Below are 13,861 nucleotides of genomic sequence, written 5' to 3'. Positions count from 1 at the left end.
GAGTTTGATTTTCAGATTTACATTCACACTTTAGATCTCTAGTTTCATTTGTGATTTAAAGAATTTGCATTTACATTTACAAGCGTTTAGGGTTTTCTCTCCAAAGTGTAGGGTAGAACTCTAGATTCTTTATCACTCTCATTTAGGATCTTGCATACACACAAGATTCTTGCACACACATTTTCAGTATATTATTGGCTATTTGTGGAAGTGGAAACCACCAAAACAAGGGGTTTAACTAAGAAAAAACCCTATATATCCACCTAGACACCCTTTTTCAACTTGCAGGTGCAGGTACAAGAATTCAAAAGACGCACGATTTTTGGGACCAACGGAAGACACCGATACAGTCACAGTGCCAGGATTTGATCTCAAATTACAAAGACCAGAGTGTGGCACCCTGGGACAGGATCAAAGCGTGGCGCCCTAGTCCCCAGGGTTTGCAGCTTTCTGTGTGATGTAGCCATAACCAGTAAAAACCTTCAAAAGAGTCAACCGGCTTATGCAACAAGAGAGACACAACGAAAGCAATAAGAAAACGTAATAAATTCACATAAAAAGATCACATTACATCCTTAGAAATTTTGGCAATCATCCAGGAATCTTCATATTATCATCAAAGAAAATCCAGTAGTTAACCGGTTACATGCAGGCTTCAAGATAGATACAAGCCAATAGGGACTTTAAGAATCAACTAGATCACAACATTCGAATATCAATCCTTATTCTCAATTCTACTTCCTCTGCCCTACAAATGATTACATAACATCATATTTATACCCACTGGAACATATCCCGGTCGACCTCAAAGGATTACATTCACCAATGCAAGAAAATGAAATGTGTAATTAGGTTAGCCCTAAGATTTAAGAAATCCTTCCGAAAAATAACAACCAAGTGATGCAGTTCAGCATGAAGGTCGACCACATGCCAAAGAACATCGGACAAGACCCAAGATGGATCCACATGCCAAGAATCATGCCGGTAAAGAAGGAAAATCAACCGGTAAGCTCAAGAACTGTCCTAGGAACCCAGAAACAGCCAACCGAAAGCGATAACTAATTGGAGAAGAACCCAAATGAACTAGAAATCTAGAATCAACCACATGAAACCGCTAGGAATCTGTAAACAAGATCTACCATGAAGAACAAGCAAATGTACCAGTAAGAATACTGAAATTGCACAAAGAACTAAACAAGAAAGGAAATATTTTTGGTTGATGCAAGATTTCTCATTGACCGGGGGATTCTCCTGCATCAGACAACCCAAGTAGAAAAATATGTTCCATGAGAGGCAACTCATGAACATCTAAAAGGATTCATAATGAAGATCCCATGCTCATTTTTGATCCAAACATCTTCTTTATCTGCCAATCTTTGTTCTATCTCTCCCAGTGCTTCAACCAGCTTCTCTAACCTATGACCCTCTTTGTTTCTCTTTATTTGCTTCAGATCTGCACATTGCCTTTGTTTCTACAATTCTAATTTGGTTTTGCCACAAGACCTTATCTAGTTTGTTACCATTAGCTCCTTGTCATCCGGTTCCATCTGTCCATCAGACACATCTATTAGATCCTTCTGCCAATTCATGTCACCCACCGGTATAATCTTTGCAACTGATTCTATTAGATCTTTTTCAATACCTCTAGTATAACCTCTGCAATCAATTCTATCAAACCTTCAGGTATAACCTCTACCACCGGTTTCCTACTCACCTCCTTCTCTTTCTCCTTCAAAGAAAACAATGTGAACTTCTGCCCATCCTTTTCAATAGTAACTAGGTTTCTTCTACAGTCATAAATAGCTCCTCTATCATATTGCCAAGGTTTTCCCAACAAGACATGATAAACATTCATTGACACAATATCACATAATACTTCATCTCTAAAAGGCCCAATATTGAAGCTCACCCAACACTGCTCCTTTATCTCTATCTTTTGATTATCTTGTAACCAACTTACCTCATAAGGACAAGGATGCTCAAGCCTCTTCAACCCAAGCTTCTCAACCATCTCCTCAGATTCTAAATTATCATTACTTCTACTATCTACAATGACCTTGCAACACTTACCACCTGATTTGCATACAGTACAAAAAAGACTCCTGCTCTGAGTAGATCAGGTATCCTTTCTTCTAAACATAAGGGACTCTCCTTGCTCTAGTGCACAGTCAGATCTGGTTCTTCACTTGACATTCCTTGCTTACATTCATAGGATCTATGTCTAGTTTCTCCATACTTGAAATGTTTGCCAGGGAATTCTCTACCGGTATTGTTGCTACCCTTCCTTGGTGTCTTTTGTTCCGCTTCTTTACTCCACTTAGGTTTTGCATCCTCTTCTTCAACCGGTTTCTTCATACTATCATTCATTTTGAATTTCTCCTTTCCCTTATTCGGTTGTCTTCTTCTCACCTTCTCCTCAACCTTCAAAGCATACTGGTAAGCTTCTTCAACTGTTGAAACCTTCAACATACTTATCTCATCTTGAATGTTAAAAGCAAGTCCATTGATGTACCTCGACACCTTTTCTTTGTCAATCTCCCTATGCCCAGATCCGATTACCACCTTGTAGAATTCCTTAGTACATTCCTTCATAGTCATGTTTCTTTGTTTCAAGTTCTGCAACTTCTTGAACAACTCTAGTTCATAGTCTCCCGGTATGAACTTGGCCTTCAACCTTGCAACCATCTGTCTCCACCGGGTGATCTTCAATTCACCATTCTCCACTCTATCTTTCTGCAACTCTTTCTACCACAAGGCAACATGCCCTTTCAACCTGGTCTGTGCCAACTAGACTCTTTGCGGGTCCTTGACATCCTCAAACTCAAAGTAGTCCTCCAACTCTCTGATCTAATCGATCAGATCCTCTGGGTTCAACATTCTGAAAAGGCTAGAAACCTCAACTTTATGCACTTTTCTTCCTTGAGCCACTACTTTTAGGAATCTCTCCTCTCTCTCATCTTCCGGTCCTTCAACTTCCTCAAGCTCTTCACCGGCTTCCTCATACTCATCCTCAGAGCCAAGGTTTCTTCACAAACTAGCCAAAGCATTCTGTATTTCATTCCTCACTTCATTCTTGAAGTCTTCCATCATCTTCTCTACCATCTAGGGGTTTGTTCTCCTCGGCGGCATCTCTCCTTACACTTCGGCGAACTACCTCAACTCAACAATCTGACTACCAGTTTCAATTGCCTCCCCTCAGTGATCTATTGAACACACACGTAGCCTACCTCCAATCGGTGATCTATCCACCTCAAGGAATGCCTCAATGTTCATAAACAATTCTTCCACCAGGCGGTCTATAACCAGCTTTGATACCAATTGATGCAGCCATAACCGGTAAAACCCTCAAAAGAGTCAACCGGCTTATGCAGCAAGAGAGACACAACGGAAGCAGTAAGAAAAAATAATAAATTCACATAAACAGATCACATTACAGCCTTCTAACTTCTGGCAATCATCCGATAATCTTCATATTATCATCAAAGAACATCTAGTAGTTAACCGGTTACATGCAAGCTTCAAGCCAGATACAAGTCAACCGGGACTCTAAGAATCAACCGGATCACAACATGCGAATCTCAATCCTTATTCTCAGTTCTACTTCCTTTGCCCTACAAATGATTACATAACACCATATTTATACCCATCGAAACATATTCGGGTCGGCCTCAAAGGATTACATTCACCAATGTAGGAAAATGAAACGTGTAATTAGGTCGGCCCTAAGATTTAAGAAATCCTTCCAGAAAATAACAACCAAGTGATGTGGTTCAACAAGAAGGTTGGCCACACACCAAAGAACATCAGACAAGACCCAATATGGATCCAAATGCCAAGAATCATGTTGGTAAAGAAGCGATAAGCTCAAGATTTGTCCTAGGGAACCCAAAAACAACCAACCGGAAGTGATAACTGACCGGAGAAGAACCCAAATGAACTAGAAATCTGGAATCAACCACATGAAACTACCAGGAATCTGCAAACAAGATCTTCCATGAAGAACAAGCAACTAGCGTACATACCTGGTAAGAATACTGAAATTGCACAAAGATCTAAACAAGAAAGGAAATGTTTTTGGTTGATGCAAGATTGCTCATCAACCGGGGATGCTCCTGCATCACTATGCCAGATCTGCATCTCAAACCCTTAAGACCTCAGATCCAGAGTCTCAGCTTCCTGTCAACACAAGGACCAAGGCACCCGACACCCTAGTCTTGCCCAATATGCATCAGATTTCAACAACAGGTGCACCTCTGAGTCCATTTTTTAGTCTTTCTTACAGTATCTCAGTTTTAATTTAGACAAAATCTGCATTTTCAGTTTATGTGCACTTTGTTTCTCATCTCCTAGCATAATTGATTGTGACATCATATTTTGCATATCTACACTTCATTACAACAAAGGAATATAATTCCTCAGAGATATTCCTTGACTCTCTCTTCCCTACAAGTAGTCAAAGTGAGATATCTCCCTAGGCTCTTTCGTATTCCATTGTGTGTACATGAGAGTGGGATTAGGTCTTAGTTACTTGGTTCCATTTTTATGCTCCACACCTAGTATAGATGGAATGTTAGTTGATGATGGTTTTTTATTACTTGAAGGTGTGGTAGTACTATATGGAGGTTGTATAATATAGTATATGAATTTATATTTTGTGATAAATATTCATTGTGTTTGGAAATTATTTCCTAGTTAATACAATTATAACTATTCTTTTATTGGAGGTTCTTTATTTTCTAAAAGTGCTTCCCACGTGAATCATTATATCTTATGTGTATGGGGTTTCATATTCTCTCATTTTTTCCTTTTTGTTGCTAAATTTAATTAATATGACAAACATAACTATGTTTGATCATAGAATTTTAAAATGTCATATTATCTCAAATTAGTAGTAATCTATAGCAGGACTTAGTTTTCTAATAATTTATCTCTTTCCATGTCTTAAGACTAGTTGACAATCAATGCCCTCATGGTTGTAGTATCATATCATCCAAATTTTAAAATTTAAATTCAAATTTGGGTTGATTCCCACCTTTATCCTTCCTTGCTAGAACCAACTAGACACAAATTTATGTGTTGTGTCGTATATCTTTGAATTTTAAATATATATATATATATTGGGACATCTTACAATTCTGAGATAGATTCGATTTCTCACACTTCAATTGTTGCACTAAAAGGTTTCTAGTTTTAGCGAAACATCCTAAGAGCATATACATGACTAAATATTATGGTTTTTGATTATTCATACATATTTCTAAGGATTGAACTAGGAGAACATACCCATAGTGACATAATGATGGTCTTGTTTAAAGGTATCTATAAAATTTAGTAGTCTATAGATAACAAGAAATATAGAAGTTAGGAGATATTGGGCAAGGTGAAGAATAAAGCTTTCAATGTTATAGAGTACAAATTTATCGATACTAGAAATATCCAAGATCATCACAATCCTTGGACTCATCCTTGCACAATGCCAATAAATATTAACACATCATATTTAGATCCATATAAAATTAGTGCACGTCATTAGTGATAAATCTTTGTGTAATTACTTATATCTTCACTTTTTACATTTAGTAGTGGTGATTTTTTTACATTTATTAACTAGCTCATTATTAACTAGTCTAGGTGTAACGTTGTACCTATAACCCCTTACAGTTTCATACTCCTTTATGTGCCCTTTCCATAGTGTGTCCCCTCCTACCTCTTTTCCAAGAATACTTCTAGCTTTGCACTACAAAAATGATGTCATATGATGATATGGTGATCTAAATACTTGTCTTGAATTTGTGTATACTATTACCACCTTGTTTTCACCTCTTTCTGGTTGGACTAAGGTGCTATGTGCCTTTGTTCTAGTGGACTAGGTTGCTAGGCACCATAGTCCCCCAGTTTGGGTCCACTTTCAAATATGTTGGTGTAATGGTTCCTACTAGTTAATTCACATTCTCAATCCTAATATTTTAATATGACCATTGGTGGTCAATCTAATATATGAAATACCTTGGGAACCTTGTATAAGAGCATCTTTTCTAATTCATTTTCAATCCTCAAGAATCCTACAATTTTCAAGTACATCCTAGTGTAAGTATTATGAGCGAATTTATTTAGATCTAAGCATTATGGAGTAGAAATCTAGAGTAATATTTATGCAAGTGTGTTTTTATGATTGAGTATTTTATGCCTTGTCATGTCATGTTATTGCATCAACATTTGCGGGTCTTATTCAAAGATAATTTTATCATCATCAACAACAACAACATCAAGCTTCAGGTATAATATTGTGGATCCAATATTTTACTTCAAATATTTTTGTTTCTATCTAATTTCATTAAAGGGTTAATTCCAAACTCGAGGTTTGATTGAGGCAAACCCCTATCAATCCAACACAATTTTCCCTCTATCATATGTGTAGGTTATAGATTCAATAGAGAAAAAATACAAATCTAGAAAGTAAAGATTGAGAGAAAGCTAACCAAATCTTGAAGAAGCATAAAACCTTGGATATTGGAGATTAGGCCCATAGTCCGACTTTTTTTGGTGAAATTTTAGGGAAATATTTTGAGCAATTTCTTGATCTCGAATTTGTTTCTGATATCTGCATTTGACACCTTTAGGAATGGGTCGCCTAGCCCCATACTTTGGCATTTCCAACCTCAAATTGTAGAAATAAGTTCCTCTTTGATTTCTATTTTCAAATCTATACTTAGAGTTTGCATATCTGATATGTAGCCTTTTGTTTATACTGCTTACTCTCAATTTTGTATCGTTAGCCCTAGTTTTCATAAATTTTAAATTAGGGCCAAACCAATTCAATTTAAAACAAGAGTAACCAATCAATAATACCCAACTCTTTTCAATAAGTATAAAGTAGGGAATATTGATTATTCTTCAATGTATTGATGTGGTGAATGCATTTGATTCCTAGTTTACATAATTAGACTAGTAGATCTCATTTACCCACCATAACACTAGATTAATTGTACCTATGTGTATGTATTTTACTAGATTGGCCTAAGGTATACATAGGGATTTGTATCATTACACTATCTCTTGCAAATACATGATCATTGTTGACTTCCTTGGCACTTTTGGATTAAAAAAACTTCACATGAGGTAAATTACAACAAACTATAAATGTAATATTACACTCATTTTGAATATATTCAATTTCATCTTCAATGTTATCATGTTGCAATCCTTCTAAAAAATCCCATTAACCCTCCCAAATGTGTTGATCAAAATATTTAAATATCCATTTAAAAAAGGTTTGAAATCTAAAGGTTATATTCTATAGAATCGCCAAGTGAAACATAAATTTGATGGGTGTGATTCTCTTCATGGATGCTCATAAGGATATTCTTTTCCCATTAATTTATATACTATTTGATAAGGTGTACATGCAATACCTCCTCTATAGAGAACACACTTTTATAATTAGCCCATTCATGATGAAAAATTTATTTACAATTGATTTTTAAATACTATTAATAATTTCTCACCAAACCCTCATGAAAACTAAGTAAAAATGAAGAAAATATTAACTCTCATGTTTTTGTATTTGATCATCTTTTTATCATTTAGACCTTGCCACATTTCTCCTTCCACTATCTTATCTTTAATACCTAACAAAAAGGTCAATAAAATTGCCCCCTCTACCTTCTAATATATCCAAAAAAAATTATTATTGAGTATTCCATTATAAACTCATATGTTAATATATTTACTATCCAAGAACACCTCACCCTAAATGATCGAAATAAAAATAAATAAAATGACTTGATTATTTTTTATAATGAATCATATTGAATAAAACTATACTTTATCCTTGAATAATACCCTTCACCAAAATATATCATATTAATCCTTAACACTTTATAAATATCAAATTTTGATATTTTAATATTAATAAATTTTGTATTTTCACATTTGTAAATTTGTAAAGTAAGTTGAAAAAACTTTTGGTTTAAAGTGTGTCTATTTTTTTACTCAATGTTTCAGATCACACTCAGTGGTCCATCATAAGAAAGCCTATCCATCTTAATCTAATAGACTGTGGAAAATTAATACCAACCTATAAAATATTAATTTATGTTTATAATAGATCAAATCATTTAAAATATATCAATCAAACAAGTTTCTTAAGAAAAGGATTAATAACTTGTCTCCCTAGAATATTTTATCTCATACCCAAGAAACCAATGATAAAGGAAGTGATATATTAATCTCTATTGTGAACACATAATGACCAGTCATGATTCTTCATTGGGTTATGGAAAAGGAATGAGTGTAGCTAATTCAATGTGCTTTCTTTCTTTGATTGATATTGATATGGCCAACAATATCTTCTTTATACTAAATTCTAAGGTTTATCTTTTTAATGAAATAAAATATTTATTTATAACTTGTGGTCCAACCTAGAGTGTTAGAACCTTTGACAACATCAATAATTAGTTTGAAATCACCCTTAATTGAGGTGCTTGATACTAATGGAAAGGGAAAACTTGAACCCCAGAGAAGAGCCATGCTCTTCACCAGATTATTAATGCCCAAACCAATACCTCCTGCTTAAACCACCACCATCACCCGAGGAGGAAATATTATTTTACCCACCCCCCTCAACAGGGCTCGGGTTACCCCAAGCCACTCCATCAAAATTGAGTTTGCACCATCGATTTTTTTTATTTTTTTTATTTTTTTGGGGGGGCAGGGTAACCATTTAGTATTGAGTCGGACCATCTTCTTGGAATTTTCAAACCTAGAGTAATAATTTGGAATACTCTAATTACTTGCAAGGGTGACATCAAAGGGGGTGGGGGGTAAGATAAGCATGCCTAGTGGGAAACAAAGATGTTGTGCAACAAGAGCTTATAGAAAATTGAAAGCACCTCCTTGAGGTCTTTTTTGCATCCCTGAAGATCTGATTATTCCTTTCTTTCCAGTCTCTAACAAAGGTGAGAAGGTATTTTCTTTCATAATTCCCTAATGAGGGAGTGGTGAGAAGGGTCAATCTAATCATAGACAAGGGGAGGTAGCATTTTATTCATAGTCCAATTGATATGGAGCTTCTACAACACATTTCCCCAAACCTTGTGAGCAAAGGTGCAATGAAAGAGGATATGTGGGACTGTTTATTAATCCCACTTACAAAGAACACATCTATTAGGAAATTGGAACCCATGTTTGTTAAGAGTATCCTAGGTTAGGGTTTTATTATGCATCAGCGTCCACCAAAAGAAGTTGATCTTAGGGAGGAGTTGAGAATTATAGACTTTCCTCCATAAACACTATTGTTGTTACCCATTAACAACATATTGTTAGCCGATTTAACTACAAAATATCTTTTGGAATTCTTGGTCCAGATAAATTTATCTTCCCTAGGGAAGAGAGGAAGCCTAGTTTGTTGGAGATTTGTTGCAAGATAGAGGCTTTCTGTAGTAAGTGGGCTTGATTTTGATAGCACAGTTTCATGTCCTTTCAAAAATTATTATGTGAAAGGTAATTTAAAACAAAGGGGCCAAAAAAACCCACTGCCTAGCCCCAAAGATCTTTGCAAATGGGGTGAGTAGCAAGTGGTCGATCATTCAACCATATATCCTCCCAAAAGAAAATAACACAACCATTCCCCACCTGCCATTTAAGACCCACAGAAATTAATATATGGCTCTTAATAATATTCCATATCTTGGAGCCACTCAGAAAACCAGAATCAGAGAGGATCCTATAAAAATTTTCATGGTTAAGATATTTGGCACCCTTAATTATTCCCCAATCTTTGTTATTCAAAGTAAGATTCCAACCAATCTTAGCTATCAGGGCTTTGTTTAGGTGGTTAAATTTCCTTATGCCTAGTCCACCAAATTTCTTAGGAAGGCAAACTTTATCCTAGATAACCAAAACAAGTATTTTCTTCTCCTTTGTCACAATCCATAGAAAGGTCCTCTGGATTTTCTCAAAATTTTCAGCCATATTCAAAGGGATTTTGAATAAGGAGAGGAAGTAAATAGGTTTGGCTTAAAGAGAAGCAACAAGAAGTTATATCTTGCCAGTATTACTAGGGATTTTACCCTTCCAACCAGCCAATTTCTTTTGCAACCTCTCAAGGATAGAATTCTAGAAAGTAGGGGTGACTTCCTTCATAGTAAGGGGAAGCCCCAAGTACACCCCAAGGACAACACATTAACAACCTAAGATATTTTGGATTTTTGTTTGCAAACAGTCTCTAGTGTTGAAGAAGAAGATGTTTCTTTTTTCATAATTAATACATTTCCTAGAGACCATGACATAGTGATTCAAGGATTTCTTCAATCTTCTGGCCTCCACCATTGAAGTCGACCCAAACAAGATAGTATCATCCACCATTGAAGTCAAGACACAACTTTGACACCTTTGAGACTACCATCAACAACAAGCTTTAGAAAATTCTTGCCTAACACTTCAACCATCGTGATTATTGTTGACTTCCTCTACACTTTTGCATTAAAAAATGTTTACATAAAGCAAATTACAAGAAACTATAAATACAACATTACACACATTTTGGATCTATTCAATTTCCTCTTCAATGTTATTATGTCGCAATCCTTCTTAAAAAAATTATTAACCCTCCCAAATGTGTTGACCAAAATATTTAAATATCGATTTAAAAAAGTTTTAAAAGTTGAAGGTTATATTCTATCTATCACCAAGTGAAACATAAATTTGATAGGTGAGATTCTCTTCATGAATGCTCATATGGAGATTCTTCTCCCATTAAATTATATACTATTTGATAAGGTGTACATGCAATGCCCCTCTTTTTGTTCAAGCATATACCTCATCCTTAGAGCACACACACTTTTATAATTAGCTCACTAGTGAGAAAAAAATCTATTTACAATTGCTTTTTAAATATCATCAATAATTTCTCACCAAACCCTCATAAAAACTAAAAGAAAAAAATGTTTTTCACTTAAGTTTTTGTATTTAACCATCCTTTTATCCCTTAGATCTTGACACATTTCTCTTTCTACTATCTTATCTTTAATACCTAATGAAAAGATTAATAAAATTACCCCCTCTACCTTTTAATATATCCATTTTTTATTATTATTGAGTATTCCAATATAAACTCATACGTTATAATATTTTCTATCCAATAACATCTCACTCTAAATGGTCGAAATAACAAAAATGAAATGACTTGATTATTTTTTATATTGAATAATATCGAATACAACTATTCTTAATTCTTGAATAATACCCTTCACCAGAATATATCATAAAAATCCTTATCACTTTATAAATATCAAACTTTGATATTTTAACTTTAGTTATAAGTTTTGTATTTTCACATTTGAAAACTTGTAAAGTAAGATGAACAAACCTCTAGTTTAAATGTGTCTATTTTTTTACTCAACATTTCGAAACATACTCAATGGTCCATCATCACAAAGCTTGTTCATCTTCATCTAATAAATTGCGAATAATTAATACCAACCTATAAAATGTCAATTAATGTTTATATCAGATCAGATCATTTATAATATATATCAATCAAGAAAAGGATTGATAACTTCTCTCCCTAAATTATTTTATCTGATACCCAAGAAACCAATAATAAAGAAAGTGATATGATAATCTCTGTTTGTGAGCACATAATGAGGATATACCACAAGTCATGATTCTTCATTGGGTTGTGGTGAGGGAATGAGTGTAGCTAATGTAATGTGCTTTCTTTCTTTGATTGATATTGATATGCCCAACTATATCTTCTTCACCCTAAATTCTAATGTTTATCTTTTTAATAAAATAAAATATTTATTAACTTGTGGTCCCTTTTATAAAGTTGAAAAAACTGCAAGGATTCAAATGTCAAACTGTCACGCGTTGTATTTAGTAGGTTTATTCAAATAGGATTTCTCTTCTTTCCATGGAGACAAAATATTAACCCCCATCACAATAAATGTCTTGCCAAAAAATAACATGGAAAATTATAGGTTGAAACGTCATCTATTTTATAAAGATACGGTGCCTTGTAGTATAGGACACTAGGTAGGGTTCTTGTATTTAATGGAGACAAGGCTCCCCATGTTGGACTGCAATCCAATCTAAATTATCATAAAGTTTAATGATATTTTAGAGTTAAATGTTAATGGTGAAATTTGATTATTTATGTTAATTTTTATTTAATTTTAGACTTAATTTAAGAGAATGGTTTAATTTGATTACTATATAGTCTTATCGAATATATTTCCGTGTTACGGTTGGTTGTTTGTTTTCTTAATTCTTATTTACTTATAAACATTTTTGTATATTTGTCTTTATATTCTTATATATGCTTTTTCTACATACTCACATATTTTATTATCCATAACTTACATGCATCATTTCTTAATCACATATTTTATTATCCATAACTTACATGAATCATTTCTTAATAAGAAGACTCACATTCCTTTTCCCAAGTATTTTTGTAGTGTTTGAGATTGATCATGCATGCCATGGAAACGATCCAAAGTTTAAATTTTTTAGACTCAAAGAATTGGCTTTTGTGCTTCTTGATAATCATTAGGAGTTGACTTGGTACACATTTGTATAATGATTCATTATATCTTGACATTTAAATATATTCATTTGAGCATAAATTAATAAGTGAACATCACTGGAAATTCTACGCATTACAAGAAGTATCATTCAATGAATATTTTTCTTCGGAGTAGTAAATGAAACCTAGTTCTGCATCAAATTGTTCTTGGATATTTGCAAGATTGAAAAATGTTATCTTTTATCATTTAAATTAAATGTTTTAATTGTGGAAGAATTGGTCATTATGCTTCCAAATGTACTTTCAAGGAGGATAACTATAAGATAACTATAGGAAAGATAACATAAATAGAAGAGGAGATGACTGAGATAAGTCTAAAAAGAGTTTTTTTTCAATGGAGACCTATTCCTCTGAAGATGAAGATGGTGATGACTCAAATGAAGTATCACTGTTTTTAGCAATAGAAGAAAAAAATAGTGAAAGGTTCAGTACTTCGCATGATGAGAATAACAATAAAAGATCAATGACTATGAAGACTGCACTGCATGCTAAAGTGGAACCTAAAGCTATGGATAATTGATTCTAGATGTTAAAATCATATGATAGGTGACAGAAAGAAGTTCATAAACTTTGAAAAGTATGATGGTGGATTAGTGAAGTTTGTTGGTGAGGAGGCTACACCTATTTGAGTGTGAGTCAAATGTGTGGTAAAGGCTACAAGCTTATATTTCATGGGTCCGAATGTGAGATTAGAAAAGGAGGTTCCAAAAGATTGGTTGTAGAAGGCATAAGATCAAATGGCAAAGTCTATTAAATGTGAAAGAAAATAGAGGAATTAGTTGTTTGCTAGCGCAGAGCAACGAATGTTGGTTATGGCACAAAGGGTTAGGACATGTTAACTTTGACAACATGGTGAAGACCAGTTCTACTCATGTTGTGAGAGATTTACCAAAGTTTATCAAACTTGCTGATACAATATGCAAGGGATGTCAGTTGGAAAAGAAAACAAGGAACAAATTCAAGAACAATGAGTTTTCTACCACAAGGCCTTTGGAGTTGATTCATACAGAGCTATGCAAACCTACAAGGACAAGATGACTGAATGGTGAAAGGTATTTTATGTTGCTTATTAATGATTATTTTAGAATGACATGGGTTACTTTCTTAAAAAAAAAGAAATGAAGCATTTGATAGATTTAAGTTATTCAAATCTTTGGTTGAGAATCAAGTAGATGCTAAAATCAAGTCTCTAAGATTTGATAGAGGAGGAGAGTTTACATCAAATGAGTTTGATAGATTTTGTGAAGAATGGGGTATTAGAAGGCAATTATC

Source organism: Cryptomeria japonica, chromosome 6 (assembly GCF_030272615.1).
Source record: "Cryptomeria japonica chromosome 6, Sugi_1.0, whole genome shotgun sequence".
In the NCBI taxonomy this organism is placed as follows: Eukaryota; Viridiplantae; Streptophyta; class Pinopsida; order Cupressales; family Cupressaceae; genus Cryptomeria; species Cryptomeria japonica.
The sequence above is the reverse complement of the archived record's forward strand: the minus strand, read 5'-3'. Positions refer to the sequence as shown.